The 14,173-nt window shown below is 42.8% G+C and overlaps 1 long non-coding RNA gene across 5 annotated transcripts in view; it reads right to left on the reverse strand.

Annotated features, from left to right (window-relative positions):
* LOC142062039 (uncharacterized) overlaps positions 1-13,687 on the reverse strand; it is a 143,244-nt gene extending 129,557 nt beyond the window's left edge. For 4 of the 5 annotated variants that reach the window (XR_012662353.1, XR_012662354.1, XR_012662351.1 and 1 more), the window contains exon 1: positions 13,515-13,687. This is a non-coding gene — a long non-coding RNA (uncharacterized LOC142062039). Of the gene's footprint in view, positions 1-5,236; positions 5,367-13,514 lie in introns of those variants that run through there. The other variant, XR_012662352.1, reaches the window with a different exon arrangement.
* Between the last annotated feature and the right edge of the window lie 486 nt (positions 13,688-14,173).

The raw sequence follows: 14,173 nt of genomic DNA on the forward strand, positions 1-14,173 counted from the left end.
TTCCTGCTCTTACCCACATGTGTGCATTGCAGCATTTAGTCATGTAAATAAGGGAAGAAACAGTGGTGAGGATGCATGGTTTTGTTTTTGTTTCAAAGACTGTCTGTGCCTGTGCCTGCAGACTTGCCAAAGCCAGATGGTGTAACTCCGCATAGTGTTACTCTGCAAGATGGGCCAGAATCTTCCAGACGCTGGGTGTGGTGGGTGCGAGGCCGCTTCATTAGCTGTTTGAAGCTGCGTGGGTAGTTTCCATTGTGGTCTAGCAGCCATGCAGGACGCACCCAAAGAAGCTGGGTAAACTGCATACAGGAATTAGCCCACACTAAATTCCACGCTTCCACAGCTGGATTGCTACCCATATCCCAGCTAGCTAGCTGAAAGCGAGGTAGATACATCTCCAGCGAGAGGAGACAGATGAAAAATTCAGACAGGAAGCCCTTCTTTCTGCATCCTATAGCACAGAATGCCACCCTGATGCTAGAGAACAAGGTGTGAAATGTCTCCCTTGAAATAAAAGTGAGCTTAGTGAGAAACCAATAGGTAGATCTGCTCAACAGAGTGTCCCAAAGCGGGAAAATACCAAACTTCCATGGCTTCAACTACTTACCTGGAAGTCCTGGAAACACTGACCCTAAAAGGAGTGACTTCCCACTAAGGGTACACAAAACATGGAAATCCCAGTAATTTCCAGGCTTCCCAGTCACCTAACAGAAAGTGCCAACTGAGAGCTTGGAAGCCCTGCAACAGGCTTCCAGGCAGCCCACAGAGCAGGGCTGCCAAAGGACCCCTGATCCCGTTCAGCCCCACAACTGCTCTACAGAGCTGATAGTCAGTCACCTGTCAAATGCTATTTTCACTGAGAAGCCACAGGAACCAGGGAGCACATTTATTTCAGAAATAAAATGTTGATTGCTTCCAGAATGAAATTATCTCAAAATTTCTGGTTGGCAGAAAAATTTCTTTTTATTTCCCAGATCAATTTGGACAAAAAACCCCACACAAAAAAAATTAAAGAAAACAAGATTTCCCATGAACCAGAAAATCTGTTCTTCAGCCAGTTTCAATTGGTAAAAGGTGGAAGGGAGAAAAGGAGGGAGGAATATTGTTAACTAGTATAAATCTTGATATGTTTATATTTACAGACTCGTTTTCATGTAATCAGAGATGTTGATACCAGAAGAAACAACCACAACTTCTTATCTAAACCTTTCTATGAGCTCAGATCAAATTACCAAGGCTTAACAAGTTACCACATGGCAGCTGAACCATGTAGTCTTTGTACATCCTCAGCCCTTAATTAGCGCAAGACAATGTGATTTAACTTAATCATTTTTGTTACAGGCTGAACCAAATTTCATTGCCTTAATACACCACAGCCTAAACGTATACACACTTGTCACATTTCACCTATAGAATCATACAATATCTCAAGTTGGAAGGGACCTGATACATAGTACCTCCATAATCTGCAGCAATTTGAATAGATGTGTAAGAAAAGCAGCAATAATTGACTTGCTGCACCATTACTTTGCTGCTCTACTGTGGTGCCATTAGGAGCACCACATGAGACCAAGGGTCACAACTCTCTTACACAGCAGGCAGGAGCAACAGCTGTTACTCTACCAGTTACTAATTAACTGAACTAATTAACTAATAATTAAATAACTACTATCACTATTTACCCAACTGTTTCAGACTAAGTTTATGCCTGAGTCTTATGAGAAATCTCTCCCAACCACAAAATGTGCCACAGATCACTATCTGAGTATATCACTCCTACTAGCGAAAGGATGTGCTGCTATCTCCAGTTTACAGATTCAGAAGGGAACCATATTTACTCTAAAAGTCATGCAGGAAATCTGTGGTGTAACAGTCTCAGATACAACAGACCCCTACAACCTTTTCACACACCTGTATCTTCTCAATGATTTGTTCTTTGAGACTACAGTCTGTCTCGGTTTCCTAAATTAGTTGTGAGGAGTATTAGATTATGATCATCGAGAATGATGAGACTGTGCCTATTGCTATCAACTGGAGCTTTGCAACTAATTTTAACAGGAGCAGGCTCATTAGCTTCAGAAATGCAAAGATACCACAATGGTCCCCTCATATTGTAAATAGAGCAGTAGGTTAGTTAGTAGTTAGAGGGACTATGTATATATGTATGTAATAACAGAAACATATATTTACAATATGTATGTTGTTGAAACAACACCACACTTAAATTTTACTTTTGTAGCCTTGGAACAATCTAGAGACCCATGAAACATCCTGCATCTAACCTGTGCTTTGTTTACTTTCTCAAGGTCTCTGTTAACTTATCTCGTAGTCCATAACATTACAAGTCTAACACAGATTTCAAACTGCTACCATTTAAAGGAACAAATAGCCTGCATCTATTTTACCCTAAAATAAAGACTGAGGGGAAAGGTACATGTTTCAACACTGAGATCAATCTACAACAGCACTAGCCAACCCTTCTACAGGACTGTCAAAATTAAGGATCAAATATTCCATGCTTTGCCATATTAAGAACATGCTCACTTCCCATCATTTGCTGCAGTTCTGGCAAGTCGTTAAACGTGTAACATGACTGATAGAAGTGTTGTTTTTAAAGGTTGAAAATGTTTTAGCACTAAATACTAAGTCACTGAGAGATTGCAATATGTATGGGATCAATTTTTCACCACATTTCATCAGTCTTTTATACTGTGAAAACCAGTGGGGTTACTCTGGCATAAAACCAGTGCAATGGAATGGAGACTCATGCCTGTGGTCACTAACGTGACCTAGTTGTATATACAAAGGAATATGGGAAAAAATATTAAGAAAGGGTGTCAAAGCCCAAACATGTTCTAAAATGACTTTCCAATATGGCAATAAGCAAAATCAACATTGTTTTTTGATAAACACTTTGGTAGCATTTGTTAGAGATTGTCCAAGTCTCACTTTTCACTCATCATTGGGACCACAGAATTTATGTCCAAATCAATAACAGAAAGTTGCACCACCTTGCCACCAAACTGTGGCCGTGCCTGCAGTAGGTCAAACTGTTTGGGTGGCACAAAGACGTCACGTGCCATCCAAAGTTACAGATGGAAGCAAATTCCAGCAAAAAGTCTGACATCATTCTAGCTGTTAGGCTGCGCTGTCTCCATTTCAATTCTCTCTCAGACAGTTTCTTACTGAATCCAAGACTATCTTTTGAGTTTTGCCCTTGGTTTATGTTCTCATAATAATTACACACAGTAAATGTCAGACAAGATTCATGAAGGCCATGAGAAGATAGGCCAAGCAGTACAGAAGAAATTTCTGTGCTAGACAAAGCTATGAGACACAACTCATGAAGGATTGTAGTCTGGAGAAAAATGGCTTGGCAAGTAAAAATGAAGGCCATAAAGTCACAGCCTTCACTGAGAAAACTCATTTAAATCAGCCAAACATGAGAAGGTCCATACTGCTGTTTGCTCCTTTGGGTTTGTTTTCCTCAGTTTAGAATCAGAACTGCCTTTGAGCTCTTTGTGCCAAACTCTTGACAAGTTTCATTTTGAAAACTGACAACAACGAGGAAGCTTTTAACTGTTTTTATATTAATCTACTTCAAACTCATTTTTATCTAGCTAGAGGCAGGGTTTAATCAATTACAGGTTCTTTAAAGAAGGCCTCAGCTCAACTTAACCACAGTTTACACTGTGGCCTACATTACTGAATTCCAATGGCATTTAACTTTTCAAGGTCTTTCTTTAGAGTGGTAACACTGATCTTTACATGATACACAGACAAGGGTTTAGGAAATGCCAGCTGGTTACTCCTGAAAGGATTCACTGATGGACTCCACCACCACTAATGGAAAACTGAAGAATGCACTTAGCCAGAACGATGTCAGATGTTAGGATTTCTCACTACCCATCTCACACACACACACACACACACACACACAAAAACCCTCTTTCATGATTACTGGGAAGCTCCTGGAAGAGCCCAATTTTGCATTCCCTGCAAACCCCCAGTTCCCTTGGATTTCACTGACAATTTTGAGTTGCACAAGCATAATTCCCTCTCCAGCTAGTAACTTCTGCCAGAGCCACAAAAGGCATGACTCTCCTACAACCGTTAGCCAGAAGATTTAGACTTTTTGAGCTCAAATTGTCAAAGTATCCTCTAGCTGGTAGTTCCAGGTTCAATTCCTGGTAATGATTAGGACAATAGTTACTTCATGAAGAACACAGAACCCATCTCCAAGTGCTTCAAAAATTCTTATTATAGAAGAACATCTTTAGTCTGATTTTAGTAGGCATAAATATATACCCACATACTACCTCAAGATACAATTGGGGGGAAAAAGCATCGAAAACTGATTTGTAATAGGAGATGCAGATTAATAATAAATGGTTACATAACACAAAATGGCACATAATATTAGGAATCATTAACTGCAATAAAAAACAGATGTCACTGTGTCTATAACAACCCTGCAAAATTCTACGTGTCTATAACCTCTGGGATTTTTCTTTTACATATACACTTACATGTTAAAACTTCCAATTTCCATGGCAAAGACCAGTCATGGAGCTTTTATGTCTGAGCTTATGAGGTTTGATAATAATTTTCTAAAGTTGCCTGGGATAGAACACATGAGAACTGCAAGCAGCTGACTCAAATAATCACATAATATCATCTGTGTATGTAGGTACAGCTTGTGTTTAGGAGGAAAAACACATTCAGTGAGAGAATGACATCTTTTCAAGGATTTAAACAAAAACGCAAAAAAATCAAAAGGGAATTAAGGCTTGCAAGCAAGAAGATAGGCAGCAATAATTGCATAACAACCTCCCTGCAAGGCCTTCTCTCTGCCATCCTTAAAATGCATGCTGGAAAAAATACAACAGGTCACTCCTAAACATTATTTCGTTAGTAGGAAAGAAATGCTGGTAGAAAAAAAAATGCAGTAGCTAATTTCCCTGTGCCACAACAGGATTATTTATTACCTCTTCTCTAAATCTAGAGTTTTTCTGTTACTACAGAAATCTTGACTATACTTCAAGTTATAATATTAACCAAATATCTCTGATTTTCTGCATTGTTGCTTGAGGAAGCTCACCGTACGAGCACATATCCTTTTCTATGCTGTAGCCTAACACAAAAATTGTTTAAAATCCCAACTGTGGAAAAACTTCTGAAAGAGCTTATTTTGAAATTCCCCTTCAGGCAGTGGGGCATGCTTATCTGTACTTACATGTTTGCAGCTCAGAACCTGAAAGGGCTTCAGCAGGTTCCTCTCTCCCCATGCACACTGAGGCCTTTTCAAATCCTACCAACCATTTAGAGAACTCCAGCTCTCAGCTAAATAAAATGCTTAAAATAATCGCAAGTGGACAGTCTAGTCACCCCTCATCCTGTGAACATATTTGCTGCCAAAGGGCACCAAAATTCTTCAAAACACTGTGAAGAACTTTCTTCCCTTTGGAAAAAATGAAGGCCGTTCCATGTGTTAACTTGGACTCACACTATCAACTGCTTTTTCCTACCTCCACAAAACACATTTGAAATTATATTAAGGGCCTAATATCATATTGTAGGTCTATGAAAACTCCTCCATTCCTGTAGCGACCAACTTCTATAGACAGATAAATTAACAAATCTTGGCATGTAAACTGGTTACACTCTTGTTGTCGGGAGCAGTAAAAGTCTACATATTTACTTTTTTAATCAAGCTGAAAATGATAATCTGAAGCAATAGGATGACTTGACTTCTGTCTGCATAGAGAAGAAAGTGCAAGCTGTTGCAGAAAAAATAACATTTACTGATGATATACAAATTTTAAAAGAGAGACAAGTGTGAACAAACAAAAGCTGTTTCATCACATTCCATAATAGAGATATGCAAAGGAAATGCCAATATGCATTACATTAATAAGATGCAGTTACTGGCAGGAAATTAACCATTTCAAAATCAGTGATGCTGAAAACCATGAGACTGGATTTCCTCATCTCCCTGCACAGTACATTGTGTTTGGTCTATCATGGGAAAATCCCCTTCATTTTAGTCAACTTCAAAGTTTATTTTGGTGCAAAATTCCCCTCAGATACAGTGATGTGACCACCTGACCTAAGCCGTAATGTGGTAACACACATACACACTACTCTTCCTCCTACAGCATCTGTTGCAATGTATGCTGTTTGCATGCCAAAAGCTCTTTCACTGATAGACTGTTTATTGGGAAATTAGGTAAACTGGCCAACTATGTGTACCAATTAAAGGTAAAACACTGATAAAAGCCAGCTAGAAGAACAGACAAGCAGGGGTTTATAACAAGAGAGCAAGTTTGATGGAGGGAAGAGCGGGGAAAAAGATAAAAATGGTCTCTGTAAATTAGTCCAATTCAATTTAATTAGTGTATGTATACATCATGTATTTACATGTCACCATGATAATCACAGGGTGCATCAAGAAACAGTATACCTGTATGAGCAGAGGCCCAAACAGTCCAACAGCTTTGTACAGGGCTCTGCTGAGAAGACTGGCCAGGAAAGGTCTTACGCGAGACCCCTACCAAAACCTGCAGGCAGTTTGTAATGTGCTCCCTGCCATAGCCAAGACACTTACAAAGTGAGATGACAGCTGGGCATGGTTTTGTGGAGCCTAGCAAGGCCCACACAGGGCAGCTGTGTGCCTACATTCCTTTGCAGACCTATCTGCTAGAATTTTACTCAAGTTTACACAGGCCATCTGCGTAACAGCCAAGTGACGACGCCAGTGTACCACCGCCCACCACACCAGAGACTGAACAACGCTGTCTCGCTCTTTTTGACCACCTTCTGCCACAGCTCTCTCCACTCTAAGCCACTGATTCGGAAACAAAAATCCGTGCAGGGCCACTTCTCATGGAAAGCAAAATTAAACATCCTGGGCACGAAGCTGTAAGGAAGTGGGGGTCTGAGAGGCAGATGCCCTAGCAGGAGCAGATCTGGTACTGGTAAGAGAGCCACTGCCTCAAGTAGATTTTGAAAAGCTTACATATTGCACAGTTCCTTAGCTACTCCACACTGTGCTTCTGTACACTGCACTATATAATCTCCCAGTGCAGTAGGTGGGCTGGTTATTTTTAAAGTGCTTTAGATGAGTTTAGGCTGATTATTATGCCTCTTTGATTTTCCTCCTTTTTGCAAAAGAGACTGAGTTTTGACTCAGAAATAAATATGTCTGGCAAAAAAAAAAAAGTCAGGCTTTACATAAAATTTATATTGAACATAAAATTAAGTGTAAGTACAAGACAAATCATTTTGATAAGTGGTTAATAAGTTAATAAAGATACTATTCATCAACCCACTGGAGCTGAACATTATAGTGATTTATAATTCTCTGGAATGTTTTCTACTGGTGTTTTTATAACTGCTTACACCACATGGTCCTCACATGTCTAACAAGCTCAAGCTCTGCAGGAGCTGTTTGTTATTTAGGAAAAGCATATTAATGAAATCTTAATAGAAAGTGAGTGACCAGACAATATATTATATTATATTTTACAATCCATACATGAACTAAAGTATTTACCAGACCATTCTTTAAATAACTATGAACGTATTAAGTCAGTGATTCATGCATATTAAATAAACAAGAAAGTAAAGGCTTGCAGTGGAAAACTCTTCTCTTGCTGTCAAAAGTGGAACCTAGTGAGCTGCAAAGCACTAATAAATATATGCTCCTGAATCAATTCTCAGGTTAAAGAGTTTGAAGCTCAGCCTTAGGAAAGTGTGTGGATAATAAAGTGTCTCATTAATTCATCCTGGCAGAGGTAAGAGAAGGATGTTGTATGCACTGTCCTTTGTCATGTAGCTGGCAGCAATGCTGCTCTCTCCTAGGGCTCTGCCCGAGTAGTTAAGGAAGACCTCACCACTCCTCCCTAAGGCAGGCACTCGGTATTCAGACAGCACTGACAGCTGCTGCAAGAGAAGGGTTATGAACTCTTGCACTTCCACAACTCAATTTCAAACGGACTTTCAGTGCCAAGAGTATTGCACAAAAGCCTGTTTACAGATTAGGAAAATGAATAGGAAAATAATGCAGTTGCTCCTGTGTCAAAATTTAACTGAACTCTACATATATCCCCAAGGTCCTACGATTCACATCCAAATGCAGACTTAGACACAGAGGACTACGGCAATTTTAATACAAAGAAAAATTCTAGAAGAGCATTGTTTGAGCTTTTTCAACTAGTTAGAAAGACAAACCAAATGGCCAATTTATCCTGGAAAGCATCAGATCTTTTTTCACAACTGACTGTGATCTGGTCAATAGGACACAAGGCTGGACTCAGCACATCTATACTGCATGTGCCCTCCAGGTCTGAACTCAGGGCTTGGCCCAACGACTTACCATTCCTGTGTACAGATTCAGATGCTTACCTCCCTCCTTGTCTCTCCCTCTCTTCTCTGTGACCACACACTAGCTGTATTAACACAGCTAGTGTCTTCTTTCCCTAGTTTCTTCTAGATGGCTTGACTTTGAACTGGAAAGGAGCGGAGCACAGCAACCCCCAACCTTTACCCATACAGCGACAACTAACAGCAACTTCTGTCACCATCTCTTTGCACTGAACAGACATCCATGAACAAACACACCCTTGTACACTAGCTCTCCCCAGGCCCCAGGAACCCTGGGAGGCTGCAGAATCATCAGTAAGAAAACCCACAGCCCAGAGTCTTGACATGAACTGTGTGGACTGGCAGTAAGTTACAGCACAAGCCCAATTAAAGTTTGAACAAAGTGCAGCTACAGACAACCCCTCAGTTCTGTTTCCAGATCAGATAATGAGTTGTTTGTGATTTTGGACACTTTTGTTTGTTTGTTTTGCATCTTTTTGAGACCCTCTTTGTGTGTCCTACATGTACTCCCAAAAGTTATATCTGGACCAGGACTATTTCTCACTGTGAGCGCTACATCAGCAATTTAGTGCACTGGAGAGCTTCTTTTTAACTCAAATTTGCCCTTGTACTTGGAGTCCTACGGCATGTACTTGAGAGCATCACTGGTACATGGAAAGCAGTTTTCCTTCTATGGGACCCAAGTGTGATGTTGCAGGGTACCATCTAAAGCATCGCACTTGCAACATGAATAGTGCGGCACTACTTCTCGTCTACACAAACACGGTACATCCCTAAGACCTGCAGCCACTGCAAACCTTGCTGCTGGCAAAGGTGCAATGCTGACCCACAGTCCTGGAACCATGATGGGGCATGCCCAGTCAAACCCTGGTCTTTTTCTCTTTGCATCACAAATACATTCTGTGTGTTTATACACTGTTTGGAACATTTTGATATAATTCTGTATCATTTTGAAAAGTTGCAAAGTCCACCAGGACCACAGAAAATCTCTGGAGAAATGGGAAAAAAGCAGGAATGGGAGGTAGAAAATAGAAAAATTATTAGCGGTAGTCTGCGAACTTCATGAACCCATAACAGAAACCCCAGATGCAAAAGGCAATATAGAGCTAAATTCCAGCACCCATTACTCACCCTGCTTTTGCAACATGAGTAAGTCATGCACGGAATAAGATACTGCCCTGCATGACACATCTAATATAACCTGGACCACACTGCATGAGAGATTTTCTGTCCCAAAAGCAAAGGAGAAAAAATGAGTGAAAAAGCAAGTAGAAAAATATGGCAATGTGGACGTTCTAGGTCAGTATATTATCAGAAAGAAGAAGTATGAGTTGCAGTTACATACATACACCCTGATCTCTGATTTCAGAGTCGATACACATACCATGCTCTTGTCAGGCATTTGCTTAGGGGTAGATGACTTTGCTGGACGTTAAGTACCTTCTGGAGGGGAGGAGGGGGATCTGGTATTTTTTATCATCTTTAAACTTACTGGAATTTCTTTCCCACTTTGTTCTAGCACCAGCTTAGTGTTTTCCAAGATTCTCTCTAAGTGTACCCTGCCCAATATGTGGGCAAGGCAGACTTTAGAAATAGAAGGGAAGCAAATGAGGAAATTGCCTTTTGCTTTTTCATTCTCCCCTTACTTTTTCAACCTTTCACTGTTGCACATAGATTGCAAGTTGCATTCCCACTGAGAAATGCAGGGCACGCTAAATAAAGGGTAGTTCAATCAAACCACAATCTCCAAACACTGCTTTCTGTATGGCCAATTGTCCAGTCTCTTTCTGTCCTGTTCCATCACCAGTCACTCTGTTGCGAGGCTCACATTTCCTGTCTTCTTTCTCTGCTCTCCAGACACCCTCTCCTCTCCCTTTTTCTCTTTCACTTCCTTCTTTTGCTCCTTTATGCACAAGGACACACCTCTGCGCTACCATACTCCATCTCTCAATAATAAAACTGACATTTTGTATCAAAATTAAAAAGCTAAATAACCATGACTAATGATAAAAGAGGTGGTAAAACTTCAAGAACAATGCACCAAGGAAGCAAAAATATCTATACTGGGCTAATGTAATCGCTCTGTGGTGGACAGAAGTGAACACTTACCAAAAAATTGTGAAAACACATTGTTTGGAGCAATTCCTAGCTGAGAAGGTCTTAAAATTTCCATCAATTAGTGGTTTGGGGACTTCCTGTGTGGCAGCTGGCATCCAGATCACCATATTTCGTACCCATACATTAACTTCCTCAATGAATTTTTCAGTGCCCTCTCATTTTTGTGCTTGTGAGAAACAGTGACGAATTATTGTTTGAAACTTTTTACACAACTAATATGTGGTGCTTCCGCTAGCATCCTATATGATTGCTGTCGTGCTACACCCAGTCCATATAGCCATAAAGTTTTGTTTCACATCCAGTCAGTAATCACAAGCTGGTATTATCTTCCACAATATTAAAATAACCAACCAGCATTATATCACATCTATTTCCTAGCTTCAAGCTTTTAAGGGCAACTCTGGAACCATCCACATTTCTCAAAATACCTTTTCCAGTTCGTCACTCTGTAGTGCTGGTGGTTGTATAGTGCAATTAGCTTGTATGTTTTTGGATGTAAGCCTGACAGCAAATGCCAGCCCCTGATTTTCCACAGCCCAGACTGCACACATTCACAAATGGTTGTAACACTTATAACAATGCTTTGTTAAATGGCAAGTCTAAAAAGAGGGTTAATGTTGCCTTAAGAAGATCAGATGAGCAAGGTAGTCACTGCAGTAGTTTTAGCCTACTTTTCAAGAGTTATTGGACAACATGTGATATATTTATAAGCAGAACAGAGCTCGTATATAACTCAGAAAACGTGATTTTCAAGAAATTTCAACAAATCTGAATAAAACCCCATAGGGTCCTTTCAGGTTTTGTTGACAATTTTTCAAGAATCTGTGTAGTTTCTGCAGCTGAATACCATAGGATTTGCAGAACGGGTTCACTCTGACACACCCAAGTATTCTTGTAGTATTCTGTTATTTACAAGGCGCTCTGTTAGAACGGACAGTTATGATTTGGCTACACTCATTACTTTGTTTTAATTGTCTTCAGATATTTTCACGTGTCTTGGTCTTGATACTGCTGGGCCTCCTAGCAACAGGAAGAAACTTAAGACTTGATCCTTCAAAGAATTCATGACCCCAACCCAAAGAGTCCCATTGATCTCAGTGAATTTGGGATCAGGTTAAACATACAGAACACTACCAAGAGCAACAGCAAAATCTAAACCTGAACTAGAGGAATAATATGGCCTGTCTCTATCCTTGTAATTTTCTGGAACAATACCACCTTCACAGGGGGTGAAATTCTGACCTTACTAACATCACTGACTAGCCTTCTACAAAGGATTTCACTGATAAGGTTTCACTGATGCGTACGCCTTAGAAGTTAATTCACTTATGCTGTTATTTCTAATTTGAGAGAGAGCTGCCTAGAAAATTCTCAGAATGTTTATTCCTTAAAAATAATTACCAAAAGGAAGATGTGACAGCTGGAGAACACTGAATATATAAACTCAAAAGCTTTAGCGGTCAGTTCCAATTTTTCATATATCTGATGCAATTTTCTTAACGGTTGCAGCATAATTCTAAGTTACCAACAGGGCATTCATCTTTTTCATTTCTTTGCTTTCCGTTTTCCTTTAAATTTGCAGCTGCAAATCAATGCAAACTCATTCAGTGATTACCCAGGAGAAAACTTCTCTTTTGTAAAGTGAACATTGTGCTTTCGGGACCTCTCTGAAAACTTTTAACAATGTTCCACCCTTGGGCCTTTCCATCCTCCAATCCCTAGCTTGAAAGCTTGCATTCTCACTACCCGTCCCTTTTTAAATATGCTTTTGTAAAACTTCATTGAAGTGAAAAATGTTCACGAAGAACTCTGATCTATTATTTTAAATAGCAAAGGTAGCTCTCCTGCTTCGATCCTGGCATCTTACAGATTTTTATTTTTTTAATTTTGTCCAGAAATAGCAATAAAATACACCAATTCCCAGTTTCCTATGTTACAGCCAACAAACTGATTATATTATTACTGGATAACATCACCTCTTTGGAATTAGGCTGCTAGCTGAGGTCTTATTATAGTAGTGAATTCACACCGCCACAGTTAGCAATGTCAGCATTTCTATTATAATAGTCTCTTCCTCCTCCTACTCTCTTTTCTCAAAGGATTGAAATTTGGACTTAAAAATGAACTTAAGGTTGAAGCACTGACAACATAATCCCAGTCCACAAGTCCACGGCTTATCATTTTAGCACATTTCTGACAAATAGTTTTGGAGTATTTTTAAGTACAGGCCCAGTCATGCCTTCTTCCTACACCCAAAATTTGAGCATCTATCCAGACATCGTAGCGCTCATTCCCATTAATTTCATGGCTTCAGTTTCTTAATAAAGGAGCTTTCAATAATATCTTAATTTTAGGGAACAACTGCTTTTAAAACTGTGCATCCAATCAACAGGGTGGACTGCAATATGTATGTCGCCACAGCTTACTTCAAAAATCTGTTTCAGAACAAGGGTGTCATGCACGAAGCACGCTTCTCAAAGGCCCTGTCGGTGCTGAGCTACGCAGTGTAAATGATCTGAAAAGGCTCCACCTGGCACCTCGGAGCAGGAGCGGGAAGCCCGCTGCTCGCTCGCCACGAAGACATCTGCCGCACGTTCTAGCTGGGACGTGCCGCGAGGGCTCCATGGAAACCACATGCAGCTGAAACCCTGCAGCGTGTTTCCTGAACAAGCCAGGCCATCCACGGCGCACCACGCCGGTGCTCCCCGGCGCTCTGAGTCCGGGTTCCCTTCCAGGTCTTTGCCGCCCCGTCCCGCCCCGCCGTTCCTCGGTGGTGTTGGCCTCTGCCCGGATGAATGCAGGCGCCCTTCGGCCGGGGCACGCCGCCGGGACCCACCGGGCGCCCGGCGGAGCCGAGCCGGGGGCAGCAGCCGGAGGTCGGGCCATCCCCGCCCGCCCAAACCGCCCCGCGCGTTTCGCCCTCGGCGCGTGGGGGCAGCCCCGCCGGCCGCATGCCCCGGGGCAGGGACACGAGGGACGGCCACCCCCTCCCGGCCCCGACGGTCACTTACGTTGGGGGCGGGCGCCGCCGGGCGCGCCGCCGGCCGCGGGGCCGGACCCCGGCCCGCCTCTCACGGGGGGCAAGGAGGGGGGGCGGCCTCCCTTTCGGTGCCGGCAGGGTGAATATTTGCCGGGAAACCGGGCGTTTATTCCACTTTGCAGGAGCAGCGGGGGCCGGGGAGGCGGGGGGGCGGGGAGGGAGGGGAGTGAGAGGGGCGGCGGTGCCCGGGAAGGGGGTCGAGGAGCGGCCGCGACGTGCCCGCTCCCCGCTTGACCGTCGGACCCGCTAACCGGCGGCTGCCGCGGGCCGCCGTGAGTCACCCCCCGGCCGCGGCAGCGTCAGCCTCGCCGCGGCGTTGGCAGCCAGACGAGCCGCGGCGCGGAGCCGCCGCTGTCCTCGGATGAACCCGGCGGGGCTGCCAGCGCCAGCCGAGTGCGCGCAAGGCGAGAGCCGGGGCTCTGCCGGCGCGGCGGCGTGTGACACCCCTTCGGCGGGGATGGCGGAGACGGGGCGGGGGGCGGGAGCGGGGGGGGGCGAGCCCCTCGGCGGCCGGGCCGGAAAGGTAAGCGTGGGACAGGGAAGGTGCGGCGGGAGCACGGTCACAAAAAGGGCACGGGGCGGAATGGGGGGGGGGGGGGGGGGGGGGTGGCGTGGGGAATGGAAGCGCTT

This window comes from Phalacrocorax aristotelis, chromosome 9, assembly GCF_949628215.1.
Source record: "Phalacrocorax aristotelis chromosome 9, bGulAri2.1, whole genome shotgun sequence".
Lineage (NCBI taxonomy): Eukaryota > Metazoa > Chordata > Aves > Suliformes > Phalacrocoracidae > Phalacrocorax > Phalacrocorax aristotelis.